General features: G+C 36.7%; 1 protein-coding gene and 1 pseudogene across 7 annotated transcripts in view; both read right to left on the bottom strand.

The window, feature by feature from the left end:
• ATF6 (activating transcription factor 6) overlaps positions 1–17,208 on the bottom strand; it is a 235,502-nt gene that overhangs the window by 89,690 nt on the left and 128,604 nt on the right. The window lies entirely within an intron of this gene.
• LOC130849082 (proteasome activator complex subunit 3-like) lies at positions 8,521–9,396 on the bottom strand (annotated as a pseudogene).

Genomic DNA, 17,208 nt, shown 5'->3' with positions numbered 1-17,208 from the left:
TGACAGACTCTAGATCTATCCACCTCATTACATATAGCTCCATCTCATTCCTTTTTATGGCTGAGTAATATTCCATTGTATATATGTGCCACATTTTCTTTATCCATTCATCTGCTGATGGGCATTTAGGTTGCTTCCATATCCTGGCTATTGTAAATAGTGCTGCAATAAACATTATGGTACATGTTTCTTTTGGGATTATGGTTTTCTCTGGGCATATGCCCAGGAGTGGGATTACTGGATCATTTGGCAGTTCTATTTTTAGTTTTTTAAGGAACCACCACACTGTTTTCCATAGCAGCTGTACCAACTTACATTCCCACCAACAGTGCAGGAGAGTTCCCTTTTCTCCACACCCTCTCCAACATTTATTGTTTCTAGATTTTTTGATGATGGCCATTCTGACCAGTGTGAGGTGATACCTCATTGTGGCTTTGACTTGCATTTCCCTGATGATGAGTGATGTTGAGCATCTTTTCTTGTGTTTGTTGGCCATCTGTATGTCTTCTTTGGAGAATTGTCTATTTGGGTCTTCCGCCCATTTTTGGATTGGGTTATTTGCTTTTTTGGTATTAAGCTGCATGAGCTTATTTTCTAGGCAGAACTTTTAAGTTAAACCTTTTGAATAAATTTAAATGATTTCTGAGGTAGGAATGACAGAGCTAAAAAAAATGAGCAATTATTTCTTTCTGACTACAATAATTCCTATAGCCTTTACTTTGGGAATTATCAAAGTTTTCACTTTTCAAATGTCGTTCTTAATTTTCAAATTTTCTTATGTGGCTAAAGTTCATCAGTTTTACACAAAACTTTTACAGGATGAGCATGTCTCAGGTAATACATAAATTTATGTACTTGCAAAGCAAAAAAATCAGCACATACTATAAGATTGAGATGTTTTAATAAACTACAATTATTTGCTTCCTTTAATCAAGCTATTCTGACTTCATTTGTTGCCATTACTCTTAACCTTCTTTCTAAAAGTATAAACATAAATTAGATTCTTAAGTAACATTTACTACTTCCTACCATACTAATTGTGTGGTCTTTCAGACTTCTTATAATACAATGCAATAAATTGGAATTTAAATACAAAAGATTATATTCAACTTATTGGCTTATTATTGAAAACATTAACCCTCAGCTCATGAGACTCATAAAATGGCCTTTTTCATTACTCCTCCACAGAATAGCAACCACATTAGTCTGTCGAATTTCTTCGGTTTCAGATGGGTGACTAATAGAAGTACTGGAGTAAGCTATGAAATATATAGGTAATGGGTTCAATAATTTTGTGCTTGTCTCAGCATAAAATGAAGGAAAGAAGCAGAGAAAAATGTTCATTAATATTAAAGAAGCAGAGGAATAAGACAGTGATGAGTTCACTATACTTTTTAAACTGTTTAAAATTTATGAAATAATTTTTAACCAGAATGTTTTAAGTCTTTATATTTATTAGCAAATAAAACTTAAAATCTAAGAGAATTCTTTCTTTAGTATATTTAATAAACTATGTAACTTTTAAGTATTTAAGAAATTATTTAACTTTTTAAATACAGAAATCTGAAAGGGTAAAGCATTATGTTCATGACCATAAAGAATCAGTTCTGAACAAAATCCTTCACTCTTTGATATACTAGACTTATTTCTCCATAACTCTTGGTTATAAAAGTAATAAGAGAATTACTGATGCTGTTAATGGGGTGAGAGAGTTGTTTTCAAATGGGCTTATACAGCATGGGAATTCAGTACAGATGTTTGGAATAACTTGCAGCTGTTGCAGGGTGAATAGGCTTAATGAAATCACTGGGAATACTGAAGGAGAACTGCCAGAAGCACTTTAAAACATTTATATTGTTGTGATAAGAAAAAAATGTTTAATTAGAAGCCTAAAATTGGTCTTTAATTCTGAATCAAATTTTTAGATGTCTCTCATTATTGTCACATATTCCTGTGTATACACCCACAAATGTGCTCAGTTGTAACAAAGTGCCTCACTGTATGTTTTATGAGAAGACAATTTTCTTTAGTTTGATCCAGTTTTGGTTTAGTTCAATGTAATTCAAAATACTTTATAAACTTACTATATGCAAAACACCAAAAGGGATAAAGAGTGAATAAAAAAATCCCTCATTCTCAAGAAACTTATCTAGAGAAGATATTATATATGTACACATAAAAATAATACAAAGAAACAGTATTACAGGAACTCAGTGGATGTGAATGCTGCTCCTTGAGGAAGAACCTGAGTTTGCCTGAAGGTATCTAGATGTAGGTACCAGAGGTACCTTATTCTTTCATTCAGGTATAAACTGTTAGGGAAGTGTCTCAATCTTCAAAAGATGTCAACCTTACCATCTATTTGGTTTCTGAAGCATATGGAGTCACCCTGAATTAGCAATACAGAATACAAGTACTCTAGGTTCTCACCATAAGTCTGGATAAGAGATATGATATTTAGAAGGTACATTTAAGGGGCAGGCTAGCCATCCACTCCTTTAGGCATTCCAAGTTTCAAGATCAAGTTGAATTCTGAGAAGGCTTGATTCACTTTTACTGAATCGTACATTATGAAAAGATGACAAATCAATGTCTGCAGGTAATGTCCCCATAGTATGTCACTGCAGAAGGTTTTGGTTCAGCTTCAAGACTCATCCCAATCACCTTAGAAATCTTAGCTCTAGAGCATGCTAAGGCAAATATACTGCAAACCATATATGCAAGCCACATGTAAACTTTCTAGCACACAATACAAAAGTAAAAAGAAATGGGTGAAATCAATTTTAATATCCTATTTTATTTAACCCAATATATCCAAAAATATTATCATTCAACATGTACATAATCAATGTAAAAATTATTGAGATATTTTACTTTTTTTTCTTCAAGCTCTAAGTCTTCAAATTCTAGTGTGCAGTTTACACTTACAGCACATCTCCATTAGGACCAGTTACATCTGAAGACAAGTGGCTACTGTAGTGAACACAGTGCAGCTCTACAGGATAAACTTCTTTTGGGAAATGGCCCTTTGAGCCTTCCTCTCCAATAAAAAAACTACAGCTCCTCTGCTTTCCCCCTTTATTCTGTAGGTTATTAGGGACAGAGCCATGACAATTCCACTTAGCAGTTCTTTGGTGGTGAAGAATGAGGGTTGGGGTACTTGGTCAGTAGGATATTTTAAACCCATGTATTTAAAAGTGAAATAAACAATATCTTGTACTATACTGCTCCCCATCTATCTCCAAATGCTCTAACAGCACCTCCTTCCAATGCAAATGGCATGGCTGATAGTATAGAATAAGGTCTCCTCAGAAGGAGAAGTGGAACTGGAGGTACTGAAACTCCTGGGTTTTGTTTAGTAAGAGTCATTTTTATGACCAAAATAAAGCAAAATATGTTACAGTTAACATATAAATTTAGAGACTGTTTTAGATTTAGATTTACATAATCTTTGAGTAAAAATATTACAGCCCATTCTGGTTTAGAAACATTTCAACTTCTCTTAAATTTTGCAGAATAAAATAATACACCACTGTTAATTTGTGGAATTCTACTGGTTTGCACGTTTCTAGAACTCTCTTTTACCATAATCTCATTTATTGACAATAAGGAGGTAGTACAGTGCAGTGAAAAAAGCACTAGCCTGAAATGGAAGATGATTTGGCTTCTAGACTTTTATCACATGAGTTGTGAAATGTTATATGATTCTCTGGATCTAAATTTCTTCATCTGTAAAATTAAGGGAGCAAAAGTACATCTCTCAATCTCAAAAATCTTAATTGGAAACTATATATTTAAGAATTTTAAAAAGTTATATTATCTGAAGCAAATTGTATTTCCAATGTAATACTGTAAAAGTTTGTAAGAGTGAGATTCAATAACAAAGCCAAAATAAATGGCCAACTTGTAAAAGGAATTTAATTCTGATGGCAGGTTTAATTCCTGGTCATTACCTCCTGCTAGCTTTTCACCAATAAGTAAAAATAACATTTGATATTCTCTATGTGAGAGGATTTATTAATTCAGTTTAGTATTGAAATATTTTAAATATGAGTGACTGAGGTCATTAAGGTTCACTGATAAGATTCTGCTAATTGAACTTTAGCAACCTGAAGACTTATCACAATGAAGAAAGCAAAGAAAAAATATATACAAATGTATAATATCTAATACTAAACACCTATAGTTGTTGATGAAAAGATAAATCATGAAACTTCTATATTTCAGTTCTGCTTCCCATGCATAATTTTCAGTTCAAGGTGGGCAGATACTTATGTGTTAGCAGTACAGTGTTGCAATGCAGGGAACAAGGGTGGTCCAGCACCTGTTTCTGTAACTGACTAAGTCCTTTGTTTTTTCAAAAAGATCATTTAAAAAAAAAAAAAATGCCTTGATCTCAGTGCACAATAGCATCTTTCAGAAATGTTTAACTGCTGACAGAGGAAGCAGGATTCCCTCCTACTCATACCAAATCATGTAAGCAGGAACAACTCATTTCATCAGAATAAGACAATGTAACTGCTTTCTTGAACATATTTATAGAGGCAATAAAAATGGTTTTTTTTTGAGGGTGATGGGATAAACACTAAATAATAAAACGGCTAATGCCATTATGGAACCCCAACTTAAAAGCAGCAGATAAAATCCTAATATAGACATTCTAGACATTCTCACAGTCATCTAGCCATGTCCTCCTTGCTACTTGATCTCCATTTTCCACACTCTAGTCAAAACCCCTCCCCTAGATGAATATCATTCTCACAGGTAACAGAGCCTTAAGAATCCTTGAAAGACAAAATGAAAGGTTTATCTATTGCTATCTGAATCTGGGGATATCAGTCAAGTGCAATTCTAATTAGTAAAACTGGATTTAAATATAAATGCTTATCTTCTACAGAAGTATGTATAACGTTGCAGTAATATAAAAACACGTATGTACTCTTTAAAATAAATAAAACCCACACATAAGTTTCAATAATTTTGTTAAACTAGTGGGTTATGGGTGATTTCTCCCTGTTTGTTTTTCAAATTTCTGAGCATTGAAATAGTGCTTCTGAAACTGAAAACAAAAAAAAATTTTAAATTGATTGCATAGTTCTCTATTAATGGCTGAGGCCATTTGGTAAGAGTTCTGTAGAAATATGAAAACCTCATAAAGATGATTAAAAAAATGTTGCCTCTAACAACCAAAGACTTTAAAAACAATTCAATAATTTTTCAAAAAAACCTCTAAGCTCCAAAGTTTAAGAACTTTAAAACTAAGCCTCTTCTATGTCATTTATATGGCTTAAGAAAGGTATTTCACTCAGTTCTAAAAACCACATCTACCAGTTTCAGAATTTCCAATCAAATCTGAGTTAGTAGATTTCACGAATCACAAAAAGAATTTAAAACTAAAATTATTTAATTTCAAATGAGTTTTTCAAATCATTTCCTAAGAACAAAACATCAATACACACTCTCAATTCATCTGTCTTTAAAAAAGGAATTAAAAACGGGCTTTAAGTAGTAACAATTTGCAAATGATCCATTTTGGATACCATGTTTTGACACCAGTTCCTAAAATAGGTTTATTACTATAAAAGCTCTTGCAACCATCTGCAAGAATCGGAAATCATAAAAGGCTTGATTTTTGCAGAAGCAGGGACTTTATAAAAGCATTCCAGCTCTAATCTTGTTTGAGAAACAAATGCAAATACCAGAAATCTTTAACTACAAAGGACATGCATATTTTCTTACTAAAAGACAAGCTTGGGTATTGGAGACAATTTATTTCAATCTGGCATAGGGTTTGACATCTTAAGAGTATAAGGAACAAGCAAAAGATGATGGTTGTATTATGTTTGGAACAGATATTTTAAATCTTAGATGACTACGGTTGAAAAACAAGTAACAATTGGACTTCCCTTACATTGCCCATTACATAGTGGCATGCAATTAAATGCCTGTCAAATATTATGAACTGATGTAGGATTTCTGGCACTTACCTGAATCAGATTTAATACCTTACAAGGGAAATAAAGAGGACTTTTGAGGAAGAATGTTAAATGCAAACAGAAGTCTATTAGGCAATATCTTTTGTTGTTTTATAAGGTCCAATTTGAAAGATTCAGGCTTTTCAGAAGTTCAACAAAAGAATAAACTTGTTTTACCTCAGCATCATTTTTCAGAAGTTTACTTTGAAAATACAGCTTCCACTAAACCAATTTACAAATTTTTCTAATCTATACAGGTTAGAATAGACACACATCCATATTCATTTTAGTAAGGACAGGACCAGTTATAAGGTTATAAGTTATACAGATATAACTATAAATAAATTTTTTTTAAAAAGGTGATTGAAACAGAATTTTATATCTCTAATTCACTTCATTCATGAAGAAACAGTTGTCTTATTCCTTCAGGTGAAACAGATACAGAAAATGAAAAAGCAAAAGAGATGCCAAAAATCATGAGGCACTTCCTGTACAATCTCCAACAACCCCTCATGAAAAGCATAACGGGCTTCACGACCCACCTTAGAGAAACAAACTACCCACTACAAATGTGGGGGAATTCAAACAGAAATACTTCTTTAAAAAAAATGCAAAAGAAAACACCTTTGCTTAACACCTTAAACAATTCTAGCTGTTAAATAGGAAATGTTTTCATAGCTTTTATAGTAAAGTCTGCACAATAAAGGTTCATGCTGGTTTTCACCCTTGGCAACCAAAACACATTGTTGAAAAGAAACTCCTAAATAAAAAGTCTCATTCAAAAGTGATTTCATTCATTAAATGGGGAAAGTGGGGAGAGGGGAGGAATGATTAGGATCAATTAAAAGAGTAGATAAAATAATCATTTTTTGATCCTATCTAAGGCAAGATTTGAAGGTAGTTTCATTTGTAGCAAGGAACATATTCTTATGAAGATACTGCAAAAAAGGGGGGAAAAAGGGAGAATTACGAGTAAGTTTTAACCACAGATTCTAGACTGACTTACATGGTTACCTAGTTTCAGAGGGTCTTATATTATGTGGAAAAGAAATTTCAATGGGAAATACATTCTCATTTCTCACAAAAAAATAAATTTAATCCCTCATAATTTCCCTACCAAAAACTCACTTGAGAAACAATTTATTGCATGGAAGTACTACTATAAAATACATTAAAAGATTAAGGTCATAACTTATGTGTGTATATAGTCCTGAAAATATTATGAGGATCCAGGGCATAGTCAGTTGAATGGGAAAAAGAGATGAAGCTGTCAATTGTACACCGGAATAATCTCATTTCTATATATAAAAAGGCATCAAAAATAACTCCTCCCCCCAAAATAACTCCCACTCTTGCCTTTTCTGAATGTGTATTATATAACTTCCACAGGTGGTGTTTTTTGAGTGAGGAAGGTTCTCAAATAATACTAATAATGAAAAAAAAAAGCTTTTTTGATAAATATACTTTGGCTGGCTGAAGTATCTTCATCATCAGGAAAGATAAAATTCTGAACAAAAACCACTATGGAAGAAGGATTCATCATATCACAAGAAGTTCTCTGATGCAGAAGGCGACTCAGGGTACAATAATTTATCCTACCTGCAAATGAAATCTGGAAATGCTGGACTTGAAATATACCAACAGTATAGATCACTATTGAGAAGACAACAATGGTTTCCCCTCAACCAGGCAGGAGGGGAAAACCCAGTCACATTTTCGAGTCTTTAGATTTAAAAAATGACCCATATAATTTGAGAGGAAAAATCTTATATGAGAACCTATAAGAAATATCTTAAAAGACAGGAGAAGGGAGATGAAAATCAGTTGAGAAAAAAAAATGTGATGTAAAGCTTATAGGACTTGGCAGGACTTAAGAGAGAAATGGATACATACAAGAAATTCTAAATCGTGTGTAAAAGGAAAATAGAAGATGCTGAGACGGTAGAAGGTTGTGCAAGGAAGCCGTTTTCACAGATTTCTCTTCATTCTAAGGGAGGTATGGATGCCCATTTCTTTAGAACAATTAAGATCTATTGCTCTTTATATGTTCATTTTTCTTACACATCAGAATTGAAAAATATCAAAGGTATGCATCCATCCAAGGAGGAGGGAAACTATACATCTAAAAATTAAAGTTCAGATAAGCACACGTAGGCCATTAAAAAATGGTAAAAACCAAGTTTTATTTCAATCTGCTGAACTGAAAGCATGCAATGACCTAAACACAACCCTTTAAACTCCTTTTCTTGCAAAAACCAAATGATGGTATAAAAGGAGATTTTTGAGGTTTGAACAAAGTGACAGGGCAGAACTTCACAGAAAGCTTCATTTAATTTTCTTTTAAGCGTTAGGTGTTTTTTTCAAATTAACCCCTGAAACCATTCAATGTCACCAATGCCATAAAAAAAGAAACCCTGGCCAACATTCACCTACAAAGCTGCTTTTAAAAATGGCAGTCCTTTCTCCTTGACCAAACCACCTTCTACCCAATGGCTTGTTCCCATTCTCTTTCCCGAAAAAAAAATCAAAGTTACACCAAAAGAGGATTCAGTAAGAGGAAAAGCTATATGAAACTGTCATTAAAGAGTAACGCACATTTCCAGTCGTTTCATCACCTGTTGAGTCATTAATAACCAGCCTTCCAGCTGCCTGAAGAGCTCAGCCAACTCCTGGAGGAAAGTGGGGTGGAGAAAGGTCCTCAGTATAGGTCGTCAGTGTTGGTGCTCCGAGGGGTCTTGATCTTCTCGATGTTTTTGAGGATTACATCATGCAAGGTGGCATACTGGTTCTGCACGTGGAGCAGGATCTGGCGCACGCTCAGGTACTCGTTTTCGTCGACCTCGGCTACAGTGCGGCGATAATCTTCCACCTGAGGGTATTTCACTATCTTGGATACCAACTTGGCCCAGGTGTTGTAGTAGCTGGAGAAGCGGCGTAGGTAGGAGGCTGCCGTGCTTTCCACGGTCCACAGCTGGTCCACAGCTGGTCCACGGTGTCTTCCTGCACAGACACGCCGAAGTTGTTGCCGTCCTCCACTTTGGGGATGACCAGCTGCACCCTTGCATTTCTCTCTCAGCAGCTCCAGCTCGGGTTTCACGCGCTCAATCAGCTCCACCAGATGCTGGTTGCTCCGCAGAAGCTGTCCCTCGCCTCCTTTGATGGAAGACGGGGTCTGCAGAGGCTGCGGATCCCGGTTGGGCCCATCCCCCGCAGTGTCTGGGGCAACGGCGGTGTCTGGGGCTGGCACCGAACGGATTCTGGACAGGTCTTGCAGGCGGAGCTCCTGAACCCGACTATCCAGCTCTGACAGCTTCTGAGGGAAGAGGGTGGACACCAGATCCTCGGCCTCCTGGGCGATGCGGGCCCGAAACGAATCTACTTTCCCCTGCACGTCCTGCTCTAGCTTCAGTGGGGCAGCCATGACCTCCAGGGGCGTCGAGTGTTGGGGCGGACACAGCCTGAGTTTCCCCCTCCACGGCAGGCTGCCTTCGGGCTTCCACCGCCACCAACTCCCAACAGCCCAGGCCCTGCCCGGCCAAAATGACGTCCCGGGGGTCCCTGCAGGCGGCGCAGCGGAAGCGGGGGCCGCACACTGACCACGCCCCCCGCCCCCCTCGACGGCTCCCCGGCCTGGCGGCTGGCAGAGCCGCTTCGTGGGACCAACGTAGGCGCCCAGTGCCGAGTGCAGGGTGTAGAGGCTGGGCCGCTGGAGCATCGAGGACCACGTGTCGGGGGTGGGGGGGGGGGGGGGGACGCCCAGCGGATGTAGTAATCGGAGCAGCCCTTCTCCTACCTACTGGCCTGGCTGTCGGGAAGCCAGTTCCAAGAACATCGTCAAACTTAAGCTGTGAAGACCAGGCAATGACAAGTCGGTGTACTTTACATAGGATCTCAAGGAAATCCACAATTCCTGGATCCAGAATACACGATCTCTTTTGAAAGGCACGTCATGAAATGAGTTCTCCAGAGCAAGGCTCATTTCTGGAGAGCCTCAAGGCACACCTTTACAGGCAACCTGGGCCTACCCATGCTTTCCCCTTAGAAAGTCAGAAGTGAATTCACTTCACCATTGTATTTTAATCAAGTTAGTAAACTTATGAGATCTTCTATGGCTTACTTCACAGTTTTTAGTTTTAATTACAAACGTTGTTATATGACTCCTCTTAAAATTCATCTTTTGGGGAATAATTAACAATCGAATCTGGAGTGTAGATTAAAGAAACAGTCAAATTTCTGGAATTTGAGAAGTGTATGGTGTTTACAGAGGTTAATGTCCTTGTTTTTAGGAAGTACACACTACAGTATTAGCGATAAAGTGACATGATGTATTTAACCTATTCTCAGATGGTTCATAAAAAGTGGTGTATGTGTGTGTACAGAGAATGAGAATGCTAAATCGTGCAGAAATAGTAAAAACGGGTGAATCTGTATAAAGAGTATATGAGAATTCAGTATTATTCTTGTAACTTCTCTGTAAGTTTGAACTTATTTCAAAATGAAAAATGAAAAAACTACCTTTTCCTTTAAGGTTTCCAAAATCATAAAGACAAATTCTGTAACCTTCTAAACTTTCACCCTATTTATTTACATTCATTTTCCTTTCCCTGAAATATTTTCCTTTTGTTCTTTGCAACACCACAGAGTAAAATCCTTTGACTTTTATTCTAAAGTCACTGAAGTTTAGTTTAAAAAAGGATTATTCTAAAGATGCTATAGCATAGTTTCAAATGTAGTTTTCACCTCAGACTGTAAACTCCTTCAGGGCAGGGGCCAAGTCTTAATTCATTTCTTTTGTGGCTGGCATGGGGCAGGTGCTCAGTACACAGCTAATGAAATGATCTTGACTTAGGAAGATTTTAGCTAACCATAACTTCACAAAATCTAGAACTAAAAACAAAACAAAACAAAACAAAAAACATGACAAACATGTTGTTACAGGTTGGGTTCCCCAGCAAGCAGAGAAGTTGCTTACAGGAAGTTTATTAGAGAATGTTCTTAAGATAAACACCTGTGGAAAGGAAGAGACAGAACAGGGAGAAGGTGGACTTCCATGCAATCTCAAGGCCTCAACTGACCCCATGGGTAACTGGGAAATGCCCTTCAGAGCTGTCCTGAGGTGGGGTCAAGGCAGTTTCTGAAGAGGGCTCTTTGGTAGCATGACTTTTAGCAACTGGGAAATAAAAACTAGTTCTGAAGAGGTACCTGGGAAGCTCATCGTAGCTTCAACTACACATGTAAGATATTAAGGTATCTACACTAACAAACCAGCAATAAAGTTGTGTTCAAATCAACTATGTTCAGCCCCAGTCAGGAGTTGAAAGTTCAAAGATGGTTTCTGTTTAGATCAATTCAAGTCTCGCAGGAATGTGACAAAGAAGGATGTGGTGACCGTAATTGTATGTTCAAAGGTGGCATGGGGGAGATAAAGGTGTATATGTATGTGAGGGAGGTAATGGGGGATTACTGGTAAGTTGGATCTTAAGATATAAGGGAGAAATAAGCAAGCTCATGGAGGCAGGGCCCTGCTTGCCATGCTTTAGCAACCTGGACTTAATAAAAGCCAATGACGGACATTTAGGTAGGGAAAAAATACACACGGATGATTTCAGTGGTGGAGGTGGATCTGAAGAAGCAACTAAAGGAAGAGAGATGGTGCCATAATCCAATGAGAAAGTATGCCTCGTTTAAAGTGGTGGCAATGGGTTGAAAGAGAAGCATCAAGAATATCTTAGGAAGTAAAATTAACAGTACATGGTGATAGTTTTAGATGTGGAGAGATAAGAGGTAGAATTCAAAACTATGTCATTTTTTTGGCTTAGGTAAGGAATTTCTATTTATACTTATATTAAACCTGTCCTAAAAGGTGAATTAGATATACATACATTTTTACACACACATATTTACATTCAACTTATGGGAATTTAGATAGGGCTATCAAACAGAAAAGAGAAAGCAAATCTTGAAACACGACCACAATTCCCATATGTTAATTTTCTTCAATACTTTGGCTATAAAAGATTACGCTGGAGCCAGCATGGAAATGCCCTTTTATACCAAAAACATCCTCAGTCTTATATATGGTTTAATAAATGGTGACTCTGTTTCCAAAGAGAAAACATTTCTAGTTGCTCTTTTAAAGAAGTAGGGAAGTTTCTTTCTACTTACATTATGACAGCGATTAATGTAGCCATTTATATGAAATTTTCTTTAGTTGTCTAATGATAAAATGTAAAATCCTTTGGGGGATTCAGCTGCTCTTTTTTCTGGTGTGATATGAGTTTCATTTATTCGTAATGTTTCCTGTCCTTGTTAATGAGAGCAGTTGGTAGGAAAGTAAGCAGCTCCTAATTTTTCTTCCGCCATCAACCAAGAGCAATCAGTGGCTGTTTTTTAAAAATTATTTAATGCTCTTGCATGCCTTGATTTGACCCATGAAATTAATACCAAGTGCTAACAGGCGGAGGAAGGCCAGGGACAGCTGTGTAGAGTGTTGTCTTGTTCAGGTCAGTTTCTCCTTTCTCCATAGCCCAGCAGGGTTCATTATGTACTGATGCCAATAACTGACACCACATTCTTCTTTTAGGAGTACCTACAGATTTATGGACTGATCTTTCCTTTAAATATCCTCTAACTCTGAAACTATGCCCTATGAAGAAGAGGGATTCTGTGGTCCTATGTATCAATTCTATTTACAGAACCATTCTAAGCAACTTTTGTTGCATCAACTGTTGGAGATACCTGTAAGCTTGAGATATGGATTGAAATTTAATCCTTCAAAATAAGCTTTTATTCCCACTGACTTCCGTCTATAAAAGAAGAAATATAATCAATGGTGCTAAATCTAGATAATCTTAAGACTGGTGGATGGTAATATTTATCCCCTTATATTTATAAAATCCTTCATCTCAGGGTTGCAGTGGATCTTGCATTATCTAGACCCCCAAATGGGTGATTTCTAGGGGTGACAAATATATCACGTCCTCTTCCTTTATTCTTCCTCTTAGATTGCTGCAAGTAAAGGTACAGAAATAAGTGATGCAGAGGCACTCAATGCAGTGCCTTTTTGTCAGAATCAGTCTCCATATCTAACATGAGCATGGCTTTAAATGAAGAGGAGTCGGCAATACAGCACTGTGGTTAAAGTTATGAAGTTAGTCATGTTCAAATTCTAGCTTTGCTACTTACTACCTGGCTAAGTTATCTAACCTCTCTGTGCTTTATTTTCTTCATCTATAAAGTGAGCATTATAATAATATCTGTACAGTTTTTCGGAGTATTAAATCAGTTAATACACGTAATGAGTTTAGCACAGTGCCTTGAACATGGTAATTGCTCAATAAATGTTAGCTATTATTGAAAGAGAGTCTATCAGCAGTCCAAAATTTCCCTTCACTCTTTGAAATGGAGTAGAACTGTGTGTTCTAGACAAAGATACAACTTTCTTGTTCACTATCTTGTTATTTAGCAATGATGACTACACAGCTGAATATAAGTATCTGTTTTCAATGGCTTGAATTTCTGAATCAGTATTTAGAAGCCATATCACAGAGGGCATAGGTGAAGTAAGCACAAAGTTTTATTGGCTACCTTTGCTGAAAAGTGCATTTCTGAATAGAACCCTTTCTGGAAATAGCCATGATTTCATCAAGTTCACATTATTTTATCAAATAGTTGGTACAGTTACGTACTTGGGATAGTTTGGAAACAATGATGTCTACTCTCAAGTATCCTTAAGATCAATGATTTTAACAAAAATCCACTGATCTCTGGGTCCTAGATTCTTGACTTTTTAAGATGCTCTGGCCAGTGACTCTCCACCCAAGTCACTGATAGCTTCCTTGTTTACAAAATCCCTGGATCGATAATGTACTGGATGAACAATGAATCTTCTAGTTCAGCATTTTTCAAACTGAAGTCCATTGGTTCCCTATAATTATTTGTGTGTCTTCATTTTGATGATAAATTAATTGATGTAAGCATATTCTGGGTCATATTATAACTGCCATGCAATTTGGGGGCCAGCGATTACATTTTTATGATTATGATAGCACCAATTATATCTACCTTAATTGATGAGAAAGCCTAATAGGTGTGATTATCCTTTTTCTCCTTCTCCCAAATAACTGTTAATCAGAGAGAACCAAGGTTTTCTTAGTGGTTCAAACAGAGAAAACTGGAGAGAGAATTAATGTATCACAGAGTACTCAATAATATGGAAATGTTTAATTAAAAACTTAAAGGATTTGCACCATGAGAGTCAGTATCACCTTCACTTATCAGTAGTGACTTATACAAAAACATGGTCTATTACATAAATTCATGTTGTTGATTTGAATCTTTGTAATATTTATATTTAACTTATATGTTTTTATTATAATTATATTATTTTATTTTTGTCACTGTAAACTAAAAGTAGAAGATGTTTTGAGTTTTATGTTTATATGTACTTAATAAACATAAATCAATGCTGGCAGAGAATTTCTTCCTTTAAAAGTAAAAACTCTCTTAGAATGCCTTGTGCAAACAATTCCAGAGTTATCTTCCTGAAATACATTTTTGATCATATTTCTACTATAGGGTAAGAATCAAATTTCTTAAGCACGGCCCACAGTTCTTTCATGATCCAAATCCTGCCACCTTTTATTTCTCAGAACCTACTCTGCATTCCAAAAACAGTTTTCTCACGTCCCATGCTTTTACATATTCACGTCTCTGTGTAAAATGCCACATTGCATCATCTTCCTCCCACTCTCTATCTTACCCACTCATCCTGCTATAATCAACTCAAGAATTGTGTTCTGAAAAAAACCTTCCCTGATACCACCTTCTCCCTTCCTAGATGAAGTTAGTGTTCCTGGCACAAATTAAATAGTACAGTAATATCTACCTCATAAATCTGTTGAAAGGATTAAAAGACATATAGAACAGCTAGGACAGTAAATTCTTCATAAATAGTAGTAGTTTTATTTATATCTCAAAGTATTCTGCAAATATCTCTTTTATAATTCCTATCACAGTGTTAAAATTTTGGGTTTACAAGTCACTTTTCTCCACCATAATAAATTCTTTGAGGACAAGCATTTAAGTTTTTTTCATTTTTATATGTTCTATAGTAGCAGTGCGCCAGGTAACAATAAGTGTTCAATGGCTATTTACTGAATAAACAAATTAATGAAAGAAATAGGATAAAATTTATCAGGCGGGACCTGACTAGCAGAAGAGATGGAACTCTCAAGCAACTTATCTTTTTCTTTTTTCCCTGAAAAGTTGCTGAACCCCACTACCTCATATAAAAATCCATTTTGGAGACCCAACCGGTGTTCTGGGCTGAACTCTTTTGGGATTCATAGGAAAAGTAGGAAATGTATTTCTTTTTTCCATCAACAGCATGCAGAGTTTCACATTCTGTTTTTGACTCTGGTAATATGCCAGAATTGTACCAGTCACAGTATTGCTTAGTAAACATGAAAAAAAGTCATCACTTAAATAACTGGAATTGGTCTGTGGAACAGCAGTTATGCATTACTGCATGTTTGTGCAAAATGAACGTTATCGGGGAGTACGAGAGAGGTACACACACGGGATCAGGGTGCTGCTGGCTCTGACTCGTGTTCCTACTGTTTATTTACAGCTTCTTATTAGTACGGGATTTGTTTTATTTGGCAAAAATACACGATTTCACTGACTGAGAGAGGAAGATGTAAGAAAACGCCTAAGCATAAAACTGCTACAGTTGAATAATAATCTGTAACTCAGTGCTGTATCAACAGGCTCCCTAGGGGCTAGTGCAAGCTGAAACCACTCCAGAATTACAAATTTCATGAGCTGCAGACTTTACTGCTAAAAGTAAAGTAGTGGTTAACTAAAGATTTCACTCCTCCATAGACACTTCCATTTATAAATGCTAAATTCATTATTTGGGGCTACATTTTTAGATTAGTATACAAAATGTGTACAATGAGTTTCTAATTGTTCTAAATAATTTTCACCAGCAGAAACAGTCAAAAGTAAATTTAAAAAAAACAAGCCATGGAGAAAAGGGAACTCTCCTGCACTGTTGGTGGGACTGTAAGTTGGTACAGCCACTATGGAAAACAATTTGGAGGTTCCTTAAAAAACTACAAATAGAACTACCATATGATCCAGTAATCCCACTCCTGGGCATATACCCAAAGAAAACCATAATCCCAAAAGAAACTTGTACCATCATGTTTATTGCAGCACTATTTACAATAGCCAGGACATGGAAGCAACCTAAATGCCCATCAACAAATGAATGGATACAGAAGATGCGGCATATATATACAATGGAATATTCCTCAGCTATAAAAAGGGATGAGATGGAGCTATATGTAATGAGGTGGATAGAACTACAATCTGTCATACATAGTGAAGTAAGTCAGAAAGAGAAGGACAAATATTGTATGCTAACTCACATATACGGAATCTAAAAATGGTACTGATGAACTCAGTGACAAGAATAAGGATGCAGATACAGAGAATGGACTGGAGAACTCGAGCAGAAAAAGCCCAGTATTCACTTAGCCCAGGAAGATCAGCCTGAAGAGTTGGATCGAGGAAGTAGGAAAGAGGATTATTGGGGCATTTCCTTCCTACACCCCAGGACAGCCACAGGAATCGTGGTCACCAAGAGCTGCTGTTTCTGTAGAATATGACTGTGATGATACATTTTCCAAAGTGTTGATTATAACACAGTTTGCAACATGACTTGGTGGATCATGCATTTGGCACAGATCAGGAGCTCTGGAAGAAAAATTGCTACTGGATAGCCACTCAGGTTGTAATTGATAAAGTAAATGACCAATGTGCCAGATTCCAGGAAGTTGACAGGCAAGCAGTAAGTAATGCAGTTCCTTTTTTGTACTAGCTACATGCAAATTGAAGCACACAGAGCAACGTCTGAAATCCAGTGAAGAAGCAGGGGATTTACCTGCACCAACCTGGGCTTGCGCTTCTAGGCTGTGTAGAGTGAGCATGTGAAGCCATCCTGTTGATGGATTCAGCTGTGATTTGGAAGCGGTGGTGACAGAGTAGGCTGTCAGAAAGGAGCAAGTCGTCCAAATTCTCCCAGGCAAAGAGACAACACCGAAAACTATGTTGGGCTTTTTCCTTTTGAAACTTGGCAAAGCGGAATTTGCTGAAAAGGTTTTTTTTTGACAAGTCAATTTGAAAACGTATACAGGAATGAAAAAAGGCCAAGGATAACCAAGAC

The sequence above is a fragment of the Hippopotamus amphibius genome, chromosome 3, assembly GCF_030028045.1.
Source record: "Hippopotamus amphibius kiboko isolate mHipAmp2 chromosome 3, mHipAmp2.hap2, whole genome shotgun sequence".
Lineage (NCBI taxonomy): Eukaryota > Metazoa > Chordata > Mammalia > Artiodactyla > Hippopotamidae > Hippopotamus > Hippopotamus amphibius.
This window is presented reverse-complemented; position numbering and strand designations above follow the sequence as displayed.